General features: G+C 37.3%; 1 protein-coding gene and 1 long non-coding RNA gene across 2 annotated transcripts in view; one reads left to right on the top strand and one right to left on the bottom strand.

The window, feature by feature from the left end:
• Positions 1–24,378, top strand: part of NRXN1 (neurexin 1) — a 733,713-nt gene that overhangs the window by 28,284 nt on the left and 681,051 nt on the right.
• LOC142601135 (uncharacterized) lies at positions 517–21,548 on the bottom strand. The gene is made up of 3 exons (XR_012834749.1): positions 21,436–21,548; positions 11,209–11,385; positions 517–2,822 (listed from the first exon to the last, which is right to left on the bottom strand). It is a non-coding gene; the product is annotated as an uncharacterized LOC142601135 (long non-coding RNA).

Raw genomic sequence — 24,378 nt, 5'->3', positions numbered from 1 at the left:
CCTCCTCCCCCTCCTTCTGCACTGACCTTGTTGTCTGCAGAATTGTTTCTCTCACATATTCTCACTCTCCAGCTACAGGTTCCTACACAGGTCTTTTTACCCCCCTTCTTAACTATGTTATCCCAGAGGTGCTACCACCGTCGCTGATGGGCTCGGCCTTGGCCAGCGGCGGGTCCATCTTGGAGCCGGCTGGCATTGACTCTGTCAGACATGGGGGAAGCTTCTAGCAGCTTCTCACAGAAGCCACCTCTCCAGTCTCCCCACTACCAAAACCTTGCCATGCAAACCCAACACAACTATATATTGTTGTACTTAAAACAGGTGCTTTCGCATTATATTTACATAGTGGCAAAGAACTAGTAATTGACAGTAATGATAAGGTCAGAATTTGATAACAGCACTGAAATTATCTTGGAAAGGCTGGGCTATAGGGTAAAACTTTCTTAATGTATATCCTGAAACTTAATCTCTGAACGGGCAAAGATTCTTCTGCTTTATGTTTATTTGGTTCTCTATCGAATAAAAAAGGGCTTCCCCTCTTGATTTACATTTGTCTCTTCTTCTAGCTATACAGTTCAGTCTTATTTTCTCATTCCTCTTGTTTGTGCTCCTTTTGATTAGTCTTGCATTCTCTCTTTTCTTTGGCTTTCAGAATTAAATGAAGCAGCCAAAAAGGTACAAGTACAATAACTTTCCGTTTTCTCAAGCCTTGTTTTTCCAGGCAGGATGGTTCAGACTTCTGAATTTGTGGATCAGAGCAACCAAACAGATCCTTCTATCAGGATACAAGTCCATCATAATAGAAGGCATTTGCCCCCATTTCAGTCTAAACTTCTGCAAAATAATTAGTGTTGGCTCTGCACCATGTGAAGTGTGGACCTGTGTAAAGGTGATTATTTAATCTGAATTGAACAATTACATTTTGAAAGACAGTAGTTTCTCTACATACTGCAAGACCAGTATCTCTAAAAGGTTCCAATTTGTGTTGATCTAATGATCCAATCTGAATTTTATCTGCCTCAAATTTCATGTTCTAGGAAGATACCAGATGAATTGGTTCAGGTTTCACTACAGCATTGCTAAGGGCCGTCAGGTCAATATAAACATTTGTTGAAATCTCTTGCTAACTCTGCTGCTGGACTATGACTGTATGCTTCCTATTGATTCTGTTCACAATTGTGTGCCAAAAAATGCTGTGTAATCTTCCGTTCGGCACTTCTACAATCTGCTGTTGATATCTCTGTGACTGTCAGCTGCACTCATTTCACTACAGAGCATTACATCCTCCTTCTCTTGTGCTTCATGTGCCATTTCAATTAAAGAAGATATACCTGTTACTATCTACTATTCTTTTTTTTAATGAATATAATACTCATCTTCTGTTGATCACGTTTTCCAGAAATGACAGGATGTCTAAGATTCTCATGCAGTTTCCTTCTAGCATTCCCCAGTTATCACATCATCTGATTTGCATTGCTGACTCTTTTTTGATGTTGAACCACTTTCTACTAAAATTTCCTCCCTCAGATATTTCATTCTTATACTAAGTCAGACTTACTCATATTCCTTACTGAATGATATTTAACACAGTGATAAAGATAAGGAAATGTACATAGCAATCATAAGTGGGTTTAGATGGCCTATATTACTGCAGATGGCATCTACAGTTTTGAGGGATTTACAGGAGATATTCTATTCCACTATAATCTCCTTGAGTGCTCTACCTCTCCCCTTATTGCTATTTCTTCCCATTTCTGTTCCTTACAAACCATTCCTTTTCCATCTCTCCATTTCCTGTGTGGTGGTCCTTTCCACTTTTCAGTAATGTGGACCTCTTCATTTCAGCCTTCCCAGTTTCCCCCCGCCCCAGCCCATGCTTTCTATAAAGGCCTGACTAAGGGGTTTACTATTGAAAAGGCTTACTCTTCTTTATTCAGTTTATTTATTTTTGCATGTTCTTTATGTTCTGTTTTTTCTGCTTCAGACCGCTGTCTCATGCCTTTGGCCACTCCTTGTAATGATTTCTTTCTCACCCACAGTGAAACCTTTGAAGTTGTGTGCAAAGAAGTAAATTCTTTCTACCTTAAGGAGTAATGTCATTTAACTTCTTTTTATTGCTGTCTCCTAAGGTGGGATTTAGATAGCTTTAACGTGGTGGTGTGTTGTAATGCTACCTAATGCAATACAGAATACACGTCATTAAATATATATGATACAGTTTCTTATAAATGTACCTAGAAAGCGACACAAATGGAACAGCACAGCACCAGGACCTCCTGCTCAAAATTGTTAATTCAGTTCATAAAAGAAATCCATATGCAGTATTACAGAGTTCTCATGTCTTGTAAGTCAGATTGAAAACAAAACTGAATACAAGTTATATTGGAAAAGTTTAACTTAAATTGCCTACAGAAGCTATTTTGGGTGCCCAAGTTCAGATTCCATACAGACGAAGTGTGTGTTTTCTAATGCACGCTGTGTAATGCAGCTGCTGTTGTTTCTTGTCCCTTGAAGTGAGGTTCAAATGCACAGGCAGGGAAGCCTCACCAGCTTTGCAGAGGACAGAAAATGCTCCAGGATAGACAGCTGCCTGGGACTTCCATGAAATGCAATTGTCTGTGAAGATCACCAGATAAAGTGAATGCAATTTCATTCTAGCTGATTCTGAAGGCCATTCACATTTGGACCTGTGGTCAAAAAGCTAACTTTGCTTTTATCTTACCTCTCTATCACTTCAGCCATGGAGGAGTCCAACTGAGTTATTAACAAAAAAGCTAAGGTTTGATTTGGGGTGGTTTTTTCAGTCTTCAGAACCAAAATAGCTGAGGAAGTAAAACAAAATTAGTCCAAAAATCAAGGGCAAAAAGTAAGGAATTAATCAATTTTCCTTACTAGAAACACATTATACATCACTGAGAAGAAAATAAAAGCAATGAGAATAGGTCTAATGATGTTGCTTATAAATTGCAGATTGCTTGTTTGTGAGACATAAAAATCGATTATAGTCTATAAAGAATATAATGGTATCGCTGAAGGTTTGGAAACACTGTCTGTCATTAGAATTCATGAGGGGATGTATTAGCCTTTCCCTCTGTAAAGATTTTATGTTCATCATTTGACAAGGTAGCCTAGCTTAACTGGTAAGTAATTCTGACATGAGGCTGAAGCTAGAGGAAGCTGAGGAGCTCCTCATGGCAGAACCTCTGTTAGCTGTAACAATGCTTTACCTAACATTTCCCATGGAAACTGAGGATTTTCTTTTGTACTAACTTTTCTCATTTCCAAAGAAAGAAGGAAGGGAATGATCTATCCCCTAGCACAGGAAATGTAATAAAAACACAGGCTAAACTCTGTTTCCAACCTGAGGTATTTAAGGAGGAAGATAGTCAAGGTCCTTCAGCATCAGCTAACAAAGAAAGGAAGCGTGGCAGAGCATTGCGTGCCTATGCTCAGGAGTGAAGGAACACATTTCTCCTTTTAAGATTTGATCTTCATTACTTTAACCTTTAATTACATCAGTGACTCTGTATATGAGAGGGGAATTAGAGCCTATTCTAAATTGTGAATTCTAAAACCTGTTTCTCTGTGGGGATAAATAATTTATACAGTCTTGCAATCTAGCAATTTAATGAGCTCTTATGCATGTAAACAAAGTTATAGCTCTTCTTAGCTACTGCAGAGCTCTTCAGTAAAAGTGTCTGGGGTGAAAAAAGGCAGAAGTTATGTACAGCTTCTGGGATCTTACTTGGATTTAAAAAATGGTGGTCCTGTGGTAATTTTCTTCAGAGTCATTAAATTGCTGTTTGACTGCTATGATGATCTGGAGCCACCAAATACATGCTTAGGCTGTGATCATCTAATGCTATTTCCTGTATAATACAGGCCAAACAATTTGATCTAGTCATCTCTTAAGGAAAGGAAATTTGAAGGAAAGTAGCTATTACATAAGTCCAAGAGTTTAAAAGTGAAAAAAAATTTGTTTATTTGAATTTTTTCATAACTAAAGGTCTCTCTTAAAAACTAAAACAGGAATCAGCCTTCAGGAAAATGTGGCAAGTAGAATAGAGAAAACAATGTGTCTCTTTACCATTCACATCTTTTATACCATCTCTAGATGATCCTTACTACCGTACTATACTAATAGAAAATCCGCTTTGGAAGGCATTAAGTTTTCTTTTGTTTTGAAGCACAAACTTATTGTAATATGCCTACTGATTAAAATATGCTTACACATAGCTAAGCTGAATGGATTTTTTTAATGAAGTGATTCATCATTAGAAAATTATTAAGAATTTTAATGAAATACTCCCACAGAAACATGTCAGTTGCAACCAAGATTTCATCAGAGATAATCCTCATCTTAGTTTAGAAACAGAAAGCTGCAGAACGAATCGATTAGTAGCTAGGGCATTTACCCCCATTGCCCTGTTTTTTTGAATAAATTATATATAGATATATAAAATTCTCTTTAGAATAAATTATACCTACATGTGCAAGTGCATCTCATATCAACACATACAAACAAACATATATAAAGATGAAAGGGACGTATTTTTCTTCTGGGTGAAAGCAAGCTGTAAAAACCTTTACATTTTTTGCTTGAAGTAAAGTTGAAGTATTAGCTCCAGTTGCAGAACACTGGAGAGAAGATCCTTTAAAACATAGTGCATTATTGAACATGTTCTTCTGAAAATGTCATATGCAAGGTATTTTCACTTCATTGTGGTATTTTTGAGGTCTTTTTCTGGAGCTAGACATATTATCGAGGTGCCTGAAGTGACCTGTCTCTCCAAAGATTATGATTTCTCAATGGGCAGGCAGCAACACAGGATAGGATAGCATGTGTACAAGTTGCAAAGCCCCAGCTCCATTCCTCATAGTCCTTAGAGATTAATTCACAGTAATGTGTTTATTCCCTATTTCCCTGTAGTCATAGTGCGCAATTAAAAAAAAAAGGTAAAACCAACAGAATTCATCAAAGAGTTGGGAGCCTCCTGTATAAGTTTTTTTTTAAATAATTTACATATGTTTTAGCCTTAGACAATAAGTATGTTTAAGCCAGGGTCTTTATAAATTAATGTCAGGATATTATAGTTAACACTTGTGTTGATGGAAAAACTCCATTGCATATGTCCTGTTAAGTACTGAATAGTGATTGCCTTTAGTATTTGTAATTTGCACTGAAAGACAAGATTTGAACAAAACATATGTAAACAGGTGTCACATTTTCACTTGTAATTTCTAAAATTTCAAAATCCATAAGTAGATCTTTACACCTAAATTTTTCTGATGTATATGACATGTTAGCCAATCATGGCCACACGATTTTTAATTGAAATGTGTGAATGCTTCTGTCAAGTAAAAAGATGAGCTTCTCCTCATGCAGCTACAGAAAGTAGAAAAGAAACTTGATTTCCCTTCTTCAGAAGATGTAGACTGATATTAAGCTATAACATGGCTGCCTTGTTTCAGCTGACTTACTTACTTAAATGAGGGATATAGTACCCAAATGGCTTAGGCCTTGACAGTCTCTAGGAGTCAGCAGACGTTAAAGAAATGAGATACCTTATTGACTATTTCACGCATAAGCCTGGAACTCTAAGTTATATTACCTAACAATGACATAACCATTAGTGAATCTTTACATTCATTAGGTTTTCTGACCACTTTGGGACTGCCTCTTACTCATCTGCAAAGGAGAATCGGTTATTTCCTGCCTTTAAAAGCATTGCATATGCAGGGTTTCATTTTGAATTTATGTGGTATATTTACAGAGACACTTGGAAATATCTACAATATCTGAATGAGTTAGTAGTTAGGAAAGCTGACAACTTGTTATGTTAGAAAGAATTTGGTATATTTATGCCAATTTTTGAGGTTATGTTTTATAGCCACATTGGGTCAGACTCTAGCAATTTGTCTTTCATAACGTTTTCTAACTGAAGGACTTGAGACAGAAATAGCCCTAAAAAGGACATATCACACACACAATCCTTTTTTCTTGAAATTAGTAGGAAATTGTTTCTGTCAGAACATTTAGTGAGCTAAACCTTGTTTAGACAAATAGCTGAAAGATGCCATAGCAGTAAAAGGAGGAGTATAGTGAATGAGCAATGCTATTGTTATGCTACAGAAATATTAATCCGTGGCCTCAATATCAGCATGTCTTGAATGAACATGCCACTTAAGAAAATAACAATATATTAGGACTCTACTGAAAGACTTGATATTTGTGTTCGTTGATCAGAAAGCATAAACAAAATAACAATAAACATGTGAAATCTCTGTATTATAATGATAATGGTTAGCTTTAGCTCTCTGTCTAGACCTGCTAAATGCTGCTAAGTGAATTACTGAATACAATGATGAGAATTGATTCAAGCATTCTGTTCTCAATATTAATTTTCTGGTTGTCGTCAGAAGTTGTACAACCAATAAAGGAAAAAGTGCATAGGCATATGCTCACACCTATCAATAGTAAATTATAGCTTTGACAGCCCAGGAGTGTTAGGAGTGGGGGGGCAAGTGGCTACAGTGCCTTAACAAAGAGGAAGGCAGACAAAATGGCATTTTCTTTTTAATGTGGCTGCTAATTTCAATGCCTCCTTTTTATTACTGATGATATCCTTTGAAAACTGAACAAAATCATGAATTAGTTATGTAGAGATTAGGGATGTCATTCTCATGGAGAACTATTTTATGGGAAAATAAATTCAATGCCCGACATCTGGAAGGCAAAAAAAAAATGTTCACTTATTAAAGTTATTTTTGTCAGTGATGTTAAATGGCAACCAAAGAAAAGAAGAGAATAGCTCCACTATACACATGAAAATTCCATATCCTTCTTAATTTTGAATATAAGCATATTTGTGTTTATCTTATTTCATCATAGTTTCACATTGTATGTGGAATAAAAAGGCATACTGATGCAAATGTGACTGAGAACAAAAGTGGGAGAAGGACAGAATGAATTGAACAACACAGCGGAAATGTGCAAAAACATAATACAAGGAAGGGGAAAAAAGGAGTTCCATATGCCTAGAGAGCAAGAGTATGAAAGAACTGTAAGATGATGAAAGAAAAGGTATGGATTTGTATGCAACAGAAGCTACAAAGAAGAATGTAATAGAAGAGTACTAAAACAAAAACATGTAAACTAGGGAAAGTAATAAATAACATTACAAGTAAGGAACAAGATTCTCACCTGGATAAAATGATCTAGCTCCATTAATTTCAGTTTCAGCTATACTTACTGACGGCCTGGTCTACACTAGCAATTTCCCTGTGGTAATTAAAACAAATTATTGACTTGAAGTAGATGTAGTTGAAGTTTTTGCATCTCTATATTATCCAGGATAGGCCTGGCTTAGTGTTAGATGTCTTCCCACAAGGTGCATTGATATTATCCTCAAATTAAAGTAGTCCCACAAGCCTGTGCTTCCACAAGCATAGATTTCCCTAGGAAGCAGCATGCTTAGCAACACTGGTATCCTCAGCAGCATCTACCATGTACAAGTCTAAATGTGGAAGCTCTTTCCCCTTTCAGTTTTTTACATCACTATAATCATGCTGCCTACCACCAGCTCCAGCCTGCATTCACAAGTTTAAGTCAGACCACATGTAGATGCACAGGAGACCTGGTCTGATGACTGTGCTTTCCTTCTGCAAAGACCCTGCTGCCCATATTGCTGCTTTGGGACCGTGAGGCCAGCTGTGGGAAGGCAACAATTTGGTGACAGGCACCGAGGCCACTGTCACTGTCCCAAACTGACTGAGGTTCTCAGGTACCAACCTGCAAGACCACATTATCCCCTAAACCTGAGTTAGCCTGGGTGCAGTGCTTTCAAAGGTGAAGCCTTTTGACACCCTGCACTGGAAAAAAACTTTGAAGGCCTGTGCTGGAAAACTGTGCACTATCTTTACCATGAACAACAGTGGTGTTTTGGGGGTGTAACTGCACCCTTTCTGTAATTTGGCCAGCTCTCTGCCAGACCACAATGGACTGAAGCCTGCTGTGCATTGCAGAGCCTCTCTGGGAACTTGGGAGAGCCTTTTCATCCAGGCAGCAACTGTGAGGGATGGATGCTGCAGCCACTGTGGCATCTGGGAGGTCTCCAGCACCTGCAGCCAGCGCTACCTGTCCATGGAGACTGGCAGCATGTGTACTCACAGCTGTGGGTGTCTGGGTGGTACTTAAGTAGAAGACAAAACAATTTAACTGCTTTATACAAAGATAAAGTATTTTACTTTTAAAATGGGAATATCTTCAATCCTTTCTCTCAGTCCTTTTTCTTTTCCATCGGGGTGGTTGCTGGCTCCTTTCACCTTGGCTATGGCTTTTGACTCTCCTCCTCGTCTATCCCTCAGCAGCTGTGCCCTCCCACATCTCCCAAAGCCTCCATTTGGGGCTACGCCATCCCATCCATCCCACTTCAGCTGTTTCCCCATGTTCCCAGGCCTCTGTTTTGGCTCTGATGCCTCTCCCCAGTCCTCAGCAGCTGTCTATCTCTGCCTCACAGAGCTCTGGCCCCTGCTGAACCAGAGGTCAGTGCCTTTTCCCTCCTGGGCCTCTGCCCTCCACCCTGGCTTCTGGCCAGGATGCTTTCTCCTCTGCTGCCCCTTTGGACACAGCCCCTCCTTCAGCTCCTTCCCTGGCCTCCGTTCATCTTCAGCAGCTGGCGCCTTCCTTCCCCCCCCCCCACCTTTGGTTTCGGATCCTCTCCCCCTCCTGCCCGGCTTGTGCAGGCTGTCCTCACCCCCCTTCCCAGACTCCAGGCCTGCGCTCTGTGCCTGGAGCCCCATTTCCCAGACCTCAGCAGTTGTTCCCCGGGCACCTGCCCCTGTGTCACTCTCAGCCCCATTCCCCCCCTCGCCTGGGCTGCAGCAGCTGTTGCTCGCTCCCTCAGGCCAGGCCCCAAGGGGGGGCCTTCCTCCCATGCCTGCCCTGTTCTCCCCCTGGGCCCGAGGCCCCGTTCTCTCAGCCCTCATCATCTCTCTCCCCTTGCACCTGGCCTTGGCCTCTGGCTTCAGGCCCCTCTCCCCGCCTTTCCCTCCTCCCCCATGACAGCCAGCACCGGTGCTGCTGGCTGGGACGCCAGGGCTGGGAAATGGTGTGACAGCAGGTCGCCTGAATTCCTCACATCACGCTTCATTACTGTGACAGCACATCACAGTTGTGACAACTGAGTTGTTAGGATGGCCTCCAGAAACAACTGCAAGTAGGGGGACAACATGGTCCATGGCAAAAACACTGTTAAGGGGGAGACCAGTGTGACCCGTAGGAAAATCTGTAATGCGCAGTGGCCAGCGCGGCCCGCAGGATTAGTGAGAGCAGAGGCACTATGCCCATACAGTGAAAAGAGCAGCCAGAACAGCTGTGGGATAAGCCATGGTTTGCTGCAGTTGCTCCTCAGCAGGCAGGACCTTCTCAGGGTAAATGGAAATCTGGCAACCGTAAATTGCTGTTCCAGTTTTGGTCAGGAAGCAGGTCTGCAGCAGCAGCTTGTGCCATTTTGATGCCAGCACTGGCATGGCCTATGGTGTGCAGAGAGGGCAACAGGCTGTGTGTGCACAGGTGTGAATGCTGCAGTGGGCTTTAATTTTTTGCCTCACACTAAAAAAACTGCTTATTACTGGACAGGGGACTGGACTATGAGGGAGTTGCCATGGAGAAGAGACTTCCACAGCAGCTCCCACTTACAAGAAGATGACATTTAAAGATAGCAGCAGCCTTCTTTTCTGGTCTGCTTATTTACCTGGTGATCCATGTCATGTTATTGCACCACCATAAGCTGCAAAAAAAGGATGGCATGACCAGGGTGCTGGTTGGGCACAGGACTGGTGCCTAAGTGTTCAGAGATGTCCTCCTGCCAAGCCATCACAGAGGGCCCCGATGATGGCAGCAGCCTTGCACAGTCGCTGCCCTTCTCCCTCTGCTGCCCCAGGCACACCCTGGGATGGAGGAACCAGTTCACCCTGGCTCATAGTTCAGTCAGGTCCTCACTTCCAAAAGTGACATCAAAACCCAAATAAGGGAGTCAGGACTGGTCTGGTAGTTAATGTCTCAGACCTTCAGAAATTCCATCTTCATTTTTTTAAACTTGAAGAAGCACCAGTCTATTTTCCTCTTGTGCCTAGCAGCAGCAAGTCAGCTGGACACTTCTTGGTACTGCCTCAGGGTAGTCTGTCTGCTAGTAAAGCCCCAACCTCTTCCCTCCACAGCCAGAGAAGTACAGATGATTTATTTTGGAGCCACAGGTCAGACTGCCTTAGATATGTTGCTGGGAAGAGAGATACCTATTTTGAGTTAAAGAAAAAAAGAAAATCAAGATAGTAGAGGAAAAGAAATTAAAAGGAATAGGAATGAAGGACCAAGACTGGACCCAGACCAGGACCGAGTGTAGATTGCAAAGGGGAGGAAGATGAGTAAGGATGAGGCATCTTGAAGGCCAGGAAGAGCTCAGATGTTGTCGTGAAAGAGTGAGTTATATCGCATAAGGAAACACTGTCAAAGGTATTAGCAAAAGTGGTTTCAGTATGATGTTGTAAAAGTGTGACTTAACAAAGTTAAGGTTCACTCTATTACTGTATGGCACAATCATTTGAACAATGATTCAAAAATACTAAGGCACAAATCAGGTACCATAATAGAAGGTCACGCATGATCTTGGTCTCTTACCAAAGATGTGTCATTGGTAAAAGGTCTCTCTGCCTTGAGGAGCAACTTTGAGAGGCGTCTCAGCTCAAGGCGAGATCACCGCCATGCAGCCAGGCTGCTTAGCAGGGAGAGCTCAAAGAAGGCTCACTTAGGTGGTCATATTTATGGGATAAGGCGATTTGCTAGTAGTCAAATTACATGCAAATGAAAAGGTACGCATGGTATCCTTGTAACCACCACTTTCTTTATTCCTTGATAAATGAGCCTTGGAAAAGTCACCCGCTATGCGTGTGTTAATCGCATGATCCATGTTCCAAGCTCATAGGCATTGATACTTACTGTGTCACTCTGCTCCTTTGTGGGTTTTCAGAGAACAGATTGAAACGAGAGGAGTTCTTGGCCCATTTATGGCTTAGGCCTTTACCTCCTTTGGAGCCTGTACCAAACTACTGCTGGTTTGGGTAAGGGGTTGAGTGCATCCGTCACAGATGTTTGCTGTGGGTCAGCAGTGGTAAGGTAGTTTCAACAACTGTCTTTTTGAAGAACATTACCTGAGGGGGGTTTCCAGTGTTGCTGAGCAGTTTTGTGGGGCATAAGTACAAGGTTCCCTCCGCATGTAGATTCAGCTTCCTGCTTTCCAATGATGTGGGACATGAATAAGGGAGAGGCTTCTGCTTCAGCTTCATCCAGAAAGAAGACAGTTTCTCACACCATGATGCAGTCAGGACCTAAGCCAGCACATAATAAATGGTTATGAGTGGGGGACTCCCTGCAAATACTCAAGCTAGTTCTCATTTTAAATGCTAATTTAGGTGTCTGTGATGTGTGATTTAATTCAGTGAAAGATGTGATCATATCTCTAAAAGTAGTTGAAATCCATGTTAGACCATTCAATTGTTTTTTCTAGGCTTAGCTGTATTTGGGTGTGGGTGTGTGTTATTGTGGTTTGTGTTTTTTCTTTCCTTCTGTGTGCATCTGGCTTTCATTACTTCATAGCTTCATTATCCACTAGAGATGTACCCTGTAGGTGAGCAAAAAATCCCTCCACTCATATGCAGACCCATGGTTGTCACTCTGAAAAGCAGTATCCTTCAGAGAATGCCATCTGATTCTGCTGCAATGCAGTGAGTGACTGACTGGGGTTAAAAGCCTTGCGCACAATTCCTGCTAGCTGGTCATTAATCTCCACGAAAAGCCCCATGTCTTAATTGCTATTGTATAATTAGTAACCTCTTCCATCTAACTAGTGTTAAGCTGAAACAGTAATGTGCTAAGTCACCATCATTCTCTCTAAATGAGGATCTGCTCTAAACAGTGTATGGCAGTGAAATTATTTTTTTTTTTTAAATACTCCTTTTTAAAATACTAAGACCAGCACCATCGGTGTTATATGCCCAACTCTGAAAACCCACACAGCTGCCACAGATCACTGCAGCGTAAGTGGCTAAACGAAGTAGTTCCTAAAATTGAAAATGTGAAGATGAGCAAAGTCTGTCAGGCTTCTTATATAATGTATGTTGTAAAGGAGGCTAAAATACCAGGCAGTAGCTATCTCTTGATTTAGAGAATATGGAGCTGAAAGTAAGAGAAGACAGACTTTATTTTAATACTGCTATGAACCTCAGGGCAGCCAAATGTAACTAACCTTGAAGAAATGGATGTATTTTCTTTAATATCTATGGGCTAGATATTTGAATGTTTGATATTGGATTAACTGATAACTCAGTATCAAAGGTAAATTGATTTCAGTTTCCCTGTGGTATTTGGTATCTCTGTCTGGAAGAGCTTTCTGTCCTGAGGAAAATATAGAGATATTTTGTAAAACCAAAATTCAGATGTAGAAACATTGAAATATTTGATTTTGCTAAGAACAAATTATTGTCTATCAATAACTTTCAAGAATCATATTCTAGTAAATCTAAAATATTATACAAAACATAATATAAATTAAAAATAAAGGAAACTGAAATTCAAATGAAGAGAAACACTGTTTTTGAAACAAACTACCTTTGTTTTCACAGAAATTCTCCTTTGGATAAAACTGCACTTTCTGAGAAAAAAAATATTCTCAATATTTTTCCCTCCCAAAATAAATAGCATTCAGCTACCCAGATTCTTGTCTTCAGTGTGATTGTGAAAAGATTCTAGAAAACGGATAGAGCTAGCTGCCAGACTGAATAATCAACCATAAATAATAGTGAAATTGTACACAGAAAATTCAGTTAATGTGTTTTCTTCTCTCTGACACAACTATAATTGGCAAAACAAAATTAATGCAATAGAGATGAGCATCTGTTTTGCTGTGAGACAGTCTTTTCCTGGTGTATTTTTCCAGGATTTATACTGGCACAGATGACGATAGGATCAGGCCCAAAGAATTACTTTGTGTGCGTGATTTTGTGTAGTGCTGAATATCTAGTTGAAGACTGCTGTTCAAGAAAGGATTCATCCGAAGTTCTTTCTTTTCCTGCTTTTTGCCTGTGTTATGTGGTTAAAGTGATAGAGGATTTCAGAAAATAAAACAAACCTTCTCAACTGCCTCTCTTTCTGAGAAGAGCTTGAAAAATTCAGATGAATCAGCAAGCTATATTTAAATAGTTCTTCATTTTATTCAACTGGAATATCATATGGCATACTTTATGCACCGTCAGTTAGTGGATTTTCATAAATGTTCATGTCCAAAATAAAGAGGTCAGAAGCTCTACCGCTCTCAGTGCACTGTCAGAAACTTTTTTTTTAGTTATTTCATTTCCTACTTATTAAATCCTCTAGACAGAGGTATCTGAATCTTTAGCATTCAGTAATAATTCAAACATAATTTGCCTTTACTTTCATGCATTGCAGAAGCTTCTTGGAGCTTAAAACAGATTTTCCCTATTCTCACAGTCATTTCCAATATTCCATGGTATCCTTTTTTTTTTTTTTTTTTGAGTTTTGCTTGTTCCATATGGCTTGACTTTAAAAAAAGTCAAGACTTTGAACATTCTTTAAGTTCAGAAAGGCACTTTTCTAACTAGTTCCACTAAGCATAACAAAGCCGTGATCTCTCTGGAAGCTTTAGCTGCTGTTTTAAAATAATTATAAGGATGAGAGAGGACTCTCTAATTTCTACAGTTGCTTTCCCCATTCTCATCACCTTGAAAAACACGTTTGATGAGCAACACTGATACAAGTCCCAGAACAGCAAACAAATACTATATTAGAGAGAAAATATGATCTGCCTTTAAGCTCACGTGTTTTATTAATGTTATTCCCATCATTTTAAATGACAGAAAAGTACTAATGGAAAACCAATGAGAAAAGAAGGGGCATTACAAAGAGAAAACAAGAAAGAGTGTAAAGGAAGGCTCCAGGTGCTGGTTCCTTCCAATGAAATTCCTTGGAATTCTTTAACATTTATACTGGATTGCTTTGATTGCTGTTAGTAATTTCAGATGAGCCTTAACATCTGTTATGTAATAATTTAGGCAGCGCAAATATAATGTAGGTATGCATACAAAACCAAAATTCAGGCTTCTGGGTTACAGCCATGTTATGAAAATTCATGTTACTCACAGGAGTATTTAAATTCTACAAGCAAATTCAGATGCTTTAGAATAATTTTAGAAATTTCTTTACACATTATTAAACCAAACAGAAAATATGGAAAATCAGAAATGTGGAAAAAATGATTATAGGCCCATTATTTTGAAAATCTTAATCCCTTATATCTCTAATGATTTTCTTAACTTACTGCTCTTACCTTGCTAAAAAGCTAGTTCTGCAATTAAACAAGTTTGCATTGAGACTTAAGGTCACCTTTTTAATCAACTGAGCTTTTCAAATTATTTAAGGTGGTAATTCTCAGACTGTCCACAGCATCTTCCAGGTGATTATCACAGAATCACAGAATGGTTTGGGTTGGAAGGGACCTCAAAGACCATCTAGGCGCAAACCCCCTGCCATGGGCAGGGACACCCTCCACTAGACCACGTTGCCCAAAGCCCCATCCAACCTGGCCTTGAACACTTCCAGGGAGGGGGCATCCACAGCCTCTCTGGGCAACCTGTTCCAATGCCTCACCACCCTCACAGTGAAGAATTTTATCCTAATATCTAATCTAAATCTAAAGGGATATTTCTATTTTGTTCTGCTACTGTGGTAAAACACTTGGTCAGATTCCAAACACTATAATTAAAGAATGCATTTCCAGATATTTTTTCCATTAAACCAATAATCTTTCTTCATCTATTGCAGCTGTTTCATATCTTCTGATTTTTTTCAAAGTTTTTATACATATCTTTTACACTATGAGTAAAAGTTAGGTGGTAATCATATTTTTTAACTATTAGGAGAAATATAATAAGGAAAAGAGTCTTGAACACTCATATAGTATTCAGTAAGGGATTTTATAGTCATATTCTTTTTCCTTAGAGAAGTTTATTTAGTTAGGAATAGTCTTGAATATGGCTGCTTATTTCACCTTGGAGACAGAAAACTGCTATGACTGCTTCATATCTAACCTACTTATTTGAATCAATGTATCTAAAGAGGTGAAAACCACTAGCGGATGAGGGAAGAAGGGTTGAGAAAACGGTGGCTGTGGGTGAGAGCCTTAAGCAATAAGATAGTTGCCGAAGGGAAAAAGTAATTGATCATTTGCACCTACCTGCTTAGCAAGTTTCCATTTTGCCTTCTGGGTTTCTCCCTCTATTCTGCTGAGTGTTATTTGTGGATAAATTTTAAATTAAGGAGATGTAAATGGTTGGTGCAGAGAAGAATTTGCTGTGTGGAGGAAAGCAAAGAATGTCTTGCAGGGATAATAAAAAGGTAAACTGTTATAATTTGAGAAAACAGTAATTGGCAAACAGGCTAGTGTTTAGTAGCACTGTTTTCAACTAGATCCCTTCAGAAGTGTTTTACTGCAAAGGTTATGAAAAAGGCTGAAGAGCTGTATTGTCCAGGGCTGCATCCTCCTTCCTTACCTCTGGAAAGGAAACCTGGCAAGTGTCAGAGAGGAGAGTTTCATAGATCACTACCCATCAAGAGCCAGAGAGTACAAAGGAAGCAATGAAATACTTCCTTGTATTCTCTTAATTGTAGACCTTTTACCAAGAACACTAGTAGGCACCTGTTTTTGCTAAATTATCAATATTTATGATGATAACCAAAGTTACAAATGGTCATCAGAGGAGCAAACATGACAGGTCTGAAGACATCAGTTTAGAGAAGCTTGAGCACTTAAAAGCATTTAGTATTCTTTAATGCACCACTTTCTTGCTATCCATTCTCCTCTGTTACCTAGAAAATAGGAAATGCCTAGAATTTACTACACAAATCATCATAATGCACTTTTAATTTGATTCACTCCTGTATACATTTATATTATGTCCAGAGTAATCCTTGTTATTTTAGAACATTAATATTTTTCAAAGAAATCTGCCCCATCACAGTGAGTGACTGGCTGGGGTTAATGGCCCTTGGCACAGCTCCTCCTAGTTGGTCATTAATCTCCAGGAAATGACCTGTGCCTTAATTGTTATTGCTTAATTAGCAACCTCTTCTATCTAAATAAGTGACATATGACCTGAAATAACAATGTACACAGCAATGGTCATTTTCTCTGAGTATTTGAGCTACACCATAGATTCTGTGCAAGTAAATCAAGGCATGGGAAGTACATATATATTCAAATAATGTGGGATGTAACACTAAAATAACGTTATGCAGATAAAATCATTAATAAATGTCTTTTCTTAGGTTTCTAGAATGTCTCTACTTTAAATCAGTGACTAACCTGATGCCTAAAATTTAAAATGAGAAAAGCTGTCTTTGCCTGATTTCTCATACAATTCAGTGTTCCATATTTCTAATCGATACTGCCATTATATTTTCAGTCTGTCAGTGGATAGCCATGGTTTTAATCACCACAGGATCTGTATAAATGCACACACAAAAACCCAGAGCACATTCCTACATGGAATATAAACTCACATTTTTGCTTAAAGCCTGGGTCATGAGAATCTGTACTCTGCACTCTCGGCCATTAACTTCTCCTCTCTGTGCTTTGTTTCCTTTCTCCATCCTTTCTCTACTTACTAATTGCTTCTTTTGATTGTAACCTCTTATAGCAGACATTAACTCTTTCTAAGTGCATTTACAGTACTTAGTCCACATAAGATTTTTGCACACTCCTGGAATATTCTGTAGAGAGACAATGCAGTATAGCATCAAAGGAACTATTTGATGCTATACTGCACCAAATATAAAGCAGAAAGCAGACTTTCGTCTTTGCAGTAGACTTTATAAATGAAGGATGAATGTTTTATTTGTTTAAAGTAGAATATAAGTATGAATGCTCTGTTAATATATCAATTTTCATCTTCTAAAATTTCATATTGCTTGCTAGTAAAATCTCAGCTCATCTGACACTTTTCCATGTGAAAGAGTAGTGAACATTATACAAGTGAAATCTTGACTGTTTTCTTTTTCTGGTTTTGGGGGGATGTTGGGTTTGGATAAAAACTTTCATATTAGGTGTTCATCATCAGTATAAATTGAACTCTGCTGGAGTCAATGGAGATAGGTCCAATGATTTAAAATGGCTAAGGTTCATGGAAATTATTTTGTAAATATAATAGTTATGGACTCTGTTATCAAAAAGAAAATTAGATTACTTGGGTCACAAGTTGGAGAAACTCCATAAATGTGGATGCTTCAGCACATGTAGAGTTTGAGTCTTGTTTCAGTAGTAATTTTTCACACATTTTTTTGAACCATCAAATGGCAGCCCAGCTGTTCTACTTTGCTCTGTAATACCGCTGAAAGTCCAACTATCCTAATCTACATACACTATTGCCAATGCCCATCTGCTTGTAATGCTGATGAGTAGCTGAAAAAAATGGGGACAGAACAAGTAGAAATCTTAATAAGCTCATTTTAGCTGTGCTACTGGATTTTGTGAGCTTCCATGTATTTTAAATAAAATAGGTATTATACACTTGTCCAGGTTTAGCACAACATGGTAGTAACAGAAAAATTGTGGAACCTAAAGTGGAAGCTAGTGTTGTCCTAAGCATGTACTGAGCCATTTAGTAGCTGTGCATAATTTATCTTAATTCAAACTGTGAATAAGATTTTCAGCTAATTTGAACTAGTGGACTTCTGTTGCTGATTGGCCTTCAAAATCTCTTTTCCATTGACTCATCTATTTATTTATGTGTAAAAAAAAAAAAAAAAATCAGTTTCCTTTAACAAAAGAACTATCAGAAACACTCAACATAAAAGTTTCTGAAAACCACCTGAGCCTGTTCTTCTGAAATCTATAAAACTTCTGCTAACTTAAATAAAGAGCTGGCAAGACCAAATTCACCTCATAGCTGAGGACATACATAACTAGTTTTGGTCCAAACCAATAAACATTTGAGAAAGTTACAAATTAATAAAACCCTACAGATTTTATAGGAAAATACATGCAACAAAAATGCATTCATAATTTACTGTATTCTATGAATGCCATGGGAGTAATTGTTTCCTTTAAGTACTTGGCAAACACTTCTAGTATCCATTCAAAAAAGTAATTTTCCACTCGGAGAACAACTTCTTGTAAGCACTCATGGAAAGAACAGCCAGCAGTACAATGCCTTCTCTGCAGTTCTCCCTGGCTGCAGTCATGTAGTCAGGGCAGAAACTTTGAACGCAGAAGAAATGAACAGCTGGTATCAAATCCACAATTAGATGCAGAAAGATCATCTTCTCATGAGAGCGGAAGTTCATGGTTATTATTTTGTTGTAGTTAGTTTTCTGGTTTGCCTCTCTAAGAGAAACCGTTTTGTAGTTTGAGGCAAAGTTCTGCAATCTTCTTAAAATTAAATTTGCAACCTTATAAGAGATTCAGATGACAGACAAAATCACCTATCGTTAATCTCTGTGTGTACTGCAATGCTGCCTTTTCTGTAACCAAATAAATTGTACTTTATGGACTGGACAAGCCTTGTTAGTTAAATAGGTCAGCTGGCTTCAGTGCCAAAAGCTGCAGGATTTTAAGTGTTTTAAGAAAATACTTACATTATCCATAAGATATTTAAGTTATATACATGTGCATATATATGTACCTAATTACTAAGTAATATGGATCTATTTAGTAAGTAAGGGAATATAGATGCAGCTGAACAAATAGATAATAGTTTACTCAACCGTGCCTGCAACTATGGCGTATGTCTCCTATTCATGTAGTTTCAGCTTGCTGCTTGTCTGTACGATGTGTTGATTAGAATCTCCTTTCTGTTCTAGAAAGTGCTAAATTTTCAGTACAGTACTGTTAGATTCTTTTTACTGTTAGATTCTGTTAAGTATCAAAAATATAAATTCACATCACAGAATGTAAATTCATTAAAATATTTAGTCATAATTTTTAGTATTGGTATTGCAATAGAATTTAGCTGTCAGCTTGATGCTGTCTTGGTTTTCGGTTTGTAGAAGCTAAAAGTAAAAGATTATTCTAACAGCATTTCTCTTAAAGATGAATTTGGTATTTACCTTACATCTCCATATTTACAATATATCTAAAGTTCAGTGAAATGGAATTTAAGAATTTCTGCATGATTTTGCAGAGTTGTTGACACTTTTTCATCATAGATACGTTTCGCTCTGAAGAAGCACAAAATGCAACAAGATTCTACACCATTTTTGCTATATTCAATATACTGTGTAAATTAATTGATAGAAGTGGGCTTGTCATCATAACAAACAGAAAAATTACCCACATCCAGGTATACTATATCTACGGCTGTTTTGTTTTGTTTTGTTTTGTTTTTTAATAGTCAGAAATATATACAGCTGTCACTTTTATGCATACTATCAGATAGGCTTGGGGTCAGGGAGAAAAATATATTGGACAGCTGTGTTCAATTACCAATATCAATTCATTATAAATAAGTAAATACTTGTACATGCATAGAATGTAGCTGATCAATACAATTCTTCATCAATACTTTTGTCTGTAGCTACACAGCTTACATTTTGCAGAAAGATGGTTTTAAATTCAATTTTAGTTGTGGTTGCCTTCTTTTTTGCTAAAGAAAATGGCATAGAGAAATTGTGCATTTCTGATTGGATATCCATTGTATCCAGCCTTCGAGAAGAATATTAAGGATGAATGTTGTATTTTCTGCTGCATGTTTGTTACTTCTTTCAGATCAACCTTGCCTCTCAGTATTAAACCCACATTCAGATTAGCTTCATGCAAAGCATATCAGTTATACTCTTTCACTTCATCAGTGCTTTGATACTTCTTGAAGTTTTAAGAACTTCTGCAATTTAGTCCGCTTTTTGGGAAACCATGTATTTTGAATGGTACTAGGAAGTAGAGACAATTTTTTATTTGTAGTTTTAAAATTATGTTTCTTCTGATGCAAAATTATGTACTAGGGCAAGACAATGTAGTTGTTATATAGATATGGGAAAAGAAGTATTTTCCTGTCAGAAAATGTTTTCTATAATCTGATGAAGTAACATTAACAATATAAAAGTTGTTGTCCAAAAGATGTTAAGGACATGTAGCTATAATGTGGGGGGAAGAACTGAGACAGAAATATTCTTCTGTGTTTATCTACAAATCGAATAGAAATTAATCCACCAGAAAGCAAAAAGAAAAAGAAAAGCACGAGATAAAACCATGTCTTAAGCTCAGAAACAGAAAAGATAGAAATGGCACAAGGCTTTTTTCTATCCATTGGTTAACTTTTTGAAAAATGGATCAGAAGAGTATAGGCATGCATTCTGCTGCCTTATGCAGATGATTATCAAAATGCTATGTGCCAGTTTAATTAATTAGCGATCTAACAAATCTTTCTGCAGACACATGCACAAGACATTCTTTAAAATGCTTTTTGGTATTTAAAGATTAAGTAATTGGACTTGATGATCTTAATGGTCTTTTCCAAACGAAATGATTCCATGATTTACCATTTTCTATAAGTACTTCTAGAATATCAAGTAAAAACATTTAAAATCATTATTTTTAATAAATGTTTTCATCAGTGGGACTTTATTTTCAAAGATGACAGCTGGACCAGACAAATTCCTTTTACACCAGATACAGTGGTAACTAATCCTATAACTTTGTATTTATTAGATACTGTGTATAATTGGATCATAAGGTTGTGGTTAACTCATTTGCAAAAATTAGCAAAACCATAATTACTCACTAAAAATGTGAACATCTCTTAAGTATACACTGATCAAGGATACGTATGATATGCACAAGGATATGCATTACTATACTGCACAATTTATATGATTTAATGGATATTTGGCATTATTTTATATGACAAACTGTGAAGCAGAACTTTTGCAGCATTGTGAATGCACTATGCTTAAACCTCTTGGGATCTTCTTAGTCTCCATTTGAACAGTTTTGATTACATTAGAAAGAATTTCTTCCACTTGTCACATATTCTAAAAATGTCAGTATTATATTTTTTGCAATTGCATATGTAATTGCATATTTTAGAGTACTGTAGATTAACAATTCTGTATAATTTGAAATTTTTCTCACTGGAGATCATAAGCTCTGTTTAAGTTTTAATTAATTACTTCATTATCCCTTGTCACATTCTCACCGTACACATGGAATACAGCTAAGTGTTGCAACTGCAAGTCTACCTCTGTTATTCAGTTTTTGCTGCTAAATTTAAAAGCTTTTTCGTCTTTTATTTATACTGATGGTATAAAAAAAGAGCAGCTCCACTGCTTAACAGTTGAGTTAAGACAATGTCCAAAGAGTTTTAGGAACTTACCCAAAATCTGTTGAAGTCAGGGAATTTCAGTAGGCTTTGGATAAAAAGTGGAAGTGAAGAAGAGGAGCATGTATCTTTCTTCTGTGTTGTCATATGTTGTGTATAGTTTATTTTTCTCATTTTGATTTTTATCCTCAATGAATACTGCTTTCACCTAGAGTGAGAAATGAGCCATAGTTATTTTAATTCGTTTCTAATTCATTAAATCTGTTGAATGCTGAGTCCCATTTTAATAAGCACCAAAACCAGACAAAATGATAATATTTCGACCAAGACAAACAGGAGAAGAGAAATAGTTTGTAAAAGAGAAAGCCAGAACAGATGTAACAAATTGTTACTAGATATCATTCTCTATAATTATTCAGTTAACGTTTAACTACTAAAAAACTCCATCATGACAAATAAATATAATTACAAGAAAAGGAAAAATTCTCTGTTTATTACCAAGCAACAATTCCCATTTCTATCTACAACTTTTGTTTTATGTTTTGGGTGAAGAAAAATCATGAATAGTAAACAGCAATATTGAATAATCAATTAAATGGAAGTACCTTGACTATTTATTGTTAGCCTGTTTTTCTCAAACATACCTCTTCCCAACCAAGAAAATTTTCTTGAATACTTAAATAACACCTAGTACATTTAAAATAACTCTAGAGTTTTGTATACCTTCTATCACTTTCATCAGAGCTTCTCAAATGAACTAAAGAAAGCAATTTATGGATTACAGATTTTGGTTAAAGTAAGCAATTTAGTGGCCTTTTTTTCTAGCAATAAATACAATAGTCTTTAGATAGCTCAAATACTTGCTAGCATCCTCTAATGCTCTTCCTTACAGTCAGAACATCAGATGGAAAAGTCATAAGTCATTTCCCCTGAACAAATTCATGCAAGATTTTTTAAGGTGAGGACAACTAGTCCACATAGACATTGTTCAATAGCAATCCAAAACAGAACATGATTTATCAGGACAGAAGTTAAGCTTTTAGGCTGGTGTTTTGTGAACAATTTGAATCTTTTCCAACTCATGAGTCCATAATAAGAGAAATTAATTAGGAAATGCCAGGTTGTTAAAAAGATATATAGAAATATATATCTTTTATGTATATATAAAACCAGTGTTAATAACTTACATAAATGTATCTGTCTCCCCATGTGCATACTAATGGATAAAGCATGGTTGACTACCAAGCCACTTCAAAGATATTTTTTTTTTTCTCGGTGCACCTACAAAATAGGATGTCCTGCTGCAAAAAAGTATGTGAAATACAATTATAAGCTACAACCATCATATACTGATGAATGAAATGGTTAAGGGGAAAGTATTTTCAGGGTACATCCATCTTTCCCACTAACATGCTCTCTGTTTTATCAAGATACAGCTTCAGCCACTTGATATCTATGCAGATGCTCATCTTAGAAAAAGAGCAGTGTGAACAGTGCAGTTGTGAACTGACATGAGGCGAGGTGAAGTGGATGTCATTTCTGTACTTTATCTCATGGCATCTTACTAGATTCCCAGTGGCTTGCTACAGACATTAAAAATGGTAGCAAAAAATTGAGATTGCTTCTAAGCAGCCTAGAAAAAGATTTTTGATTCCACTGTAGAATAAGAAAGTGCTGAAACAAATTAATTTGTGGATTTCATGCTGACTGATATTACTGCGTGTAATAGACTATTTTAATTACATCCTGGGATGATGTAGACTATTAAATAAAAATGTTAACATCTTCCTAGCAATGAAAGCTAAAACCATGTACAAATAAATGTAAGATCTTGATCATGGAGACTCTTGGCTATTAAGGTTGTCTGCAGCTTTATGTCTAAATCACTGAGGATTATAAGTGTCTGTGAGTCTTTGGTTATACAACACTCTCAGTTGTCAGGTATGGAATTACTCACAAATGTTTTAACTTCTGAAATGTAAGTTTAAGAATTGTATGGAATGTTCTCGAAGAAGATAGATTTCTGCTAACTAACATAAAAGGTGAAGAAAACACATTTGGGAAGCTTAAACAGATACTATCATCATATGACTGTAGGGAAAAATCTTCATCAAAGCCTATTAAATGTTAGCTATGAATCTAACTCCTTATTTCAGTTCTGCAGCTCATGGTACTATCTGCTGAAAGCCTACTAAAATTGAGATAATTTTTAGCAGCAAATACTTTTTATTTAGGAAACTAGCATATTTAAGACCAAAGTCTGGCTCATGTTAACCTAATGGTAATCTGATTTAAATGATCACACTTTGTTCACTATAATTCAAGTTATGAACATTTTTAACCGCATACATGGTATGAACTTATCATGGAACTAATGTTCTGATGGCACTTGCAATAGACTTGCAAAAAAAAAAAATTTCACCACAGAATGATCCAAAAATACAGAAAGAGCTTGATTCTGATCTCAAAATAGTTTTGAAATACCATGTACACTTGAAAAGCAATAAATATCTTTTTTTTTTTTCCCCCCAAAAAAATGTGACGCAAATGAAAATGAATGCATCCTTAGCTCATATAAATTGGCATGGGTCTATTGACTTCAGTGAAGCAGTACAATATGTGGCCTTCAAATACAAACAAATCTCAACAGTCACATACAGTTATTGTACTAATTTAAAATAAGCAATGAAATACTGTGATTTACAGATGGTGATACAGTTTTTTTTTTAAATTAGTTCTGATAAATGACATATATACAGGGAGATGGGATTTTTTCCAGACGCATCATTTTAGTTGTCATATACATCTTTTAAAAGTTCTACTATCACCAGCGTTTATCTGGCTCAACTATCTCATCATATTATTTTGTTTATTGCAGAGCTGCCTTCAACTAAACATAAATATTATCCTGTACCAATATATTCATGCTGGCAGAAACCTTGAGGCATTCATGAAAATTCTGTTTAATAAGGGAACAATATAACATATGCAATAGGT

Source organism: Balearica regulorum, chromosome 3 (assembly GCF_011004875.1).
Source record: "Balearica regulorum gibbericeps isolate bBalReg1 chromosome 3, bBalReg1.pri, whole genome shotgun sequence".
In the NCBI taxonomy this organism is placed as follows: Eukaryota; Metazoa; Chordata; class Aves; order Gruiformes; family Gruidae; genus Balearica; species Balearica regulorum.
Note: the sequence above shows the minus strand (reverse complement) of the source record. Positions and strands in the feature narration are given on the sequence as shown.